Source organism: Chrysochloris asiatica, unplaced genomic scaffold (genome assembly GCF_000296735.1).
Source record: "Chrysochloris asiatica unplaced genomic scaffold, ChrAsi1.0 scaffold00472, whole genome shotgun sequence".
NCBI lineage: Eukaryota > Metazoa > Chordata > Mammalia > Afrosoricida > Chrysochloridae > Chrysochloris > Chrysochloris asiatica.
Window position 1 is genome coordinate 928,992 of NW_006408990.1, and position 686 is coordinate 929,677.

General features: G+C 47.2%; 1 protein-coding gene across 1 annotated transcript in view; it reads right to left on the reverse strand.

Annotated features, from left to right (window-relative positions):
* Window positions 1-686, reverse strand: part of PPP2R2C (protein phosphatase 2, regulatory subunit B, gamma) — a 109,882-nt gene that overhangs the window by 77,136 nt on the left and 32,060 nt on the right. The gene's annotated exons all lie outside the window — the stretch shown is intronic.

A 686-nucleotide genomic window follows, 5' to 3' on the forward strand; every position in this document is an offset into this window, starting at 1 on the left:
ACAGGTGAGTAACCCAGGGCCAAGGAGAGTAAGTGTCAGCAAATCAGCTCAGCCCAGCGTGCTTCCCCTGAATCCAGCAGAGGCGTGGGTTTCCAGTATCAGCAGAATGACTAAATTCATCTAGTCTGAAACCTAAGAAAGATAATGAATCTGAAGTGCTGTAAACATTCTGCGGACCTTGACGTGCACTGATTTCTGACACCTCATCCATGCCGTCTGCTAACGCGCTAACAAACCTCAGATACATAAGACAATGAGAACTCTAACTTTAGCCTAGTTTGAAATAGCTCATTTCCACCCAGGAGAGGAGGAGATTAAAGGGATCTTTTCTTTCATTTTTGTCTACATTATGGAAGCGTGCTCTGGGAGCGTGGGGGTCCCCCAAATAACTCCTCCACTTGTGGGTGTGACCCCATTAGAGAACAGGTTTTCCTTGAGAGGTAGGTGTGGGTGGCTCCTAAACTTCATGCCTTTAGGGTTATAAGTTGCAGCACAGATGGGGAAGACCATGACGCAGATGCATCTACAAACCCAGAAACCCAAGGATGGCCAGAAGCTGGACTACACAAAGTCACACACTGAATTCGGACTGAACTGTGAGAAAACACACACTGTTCCTTAAAGCCCCCATCTTTTGGCGTTGCATGATGTTGTTACAGAAGTCCTAGGGAACTCAGAGGGCTCTG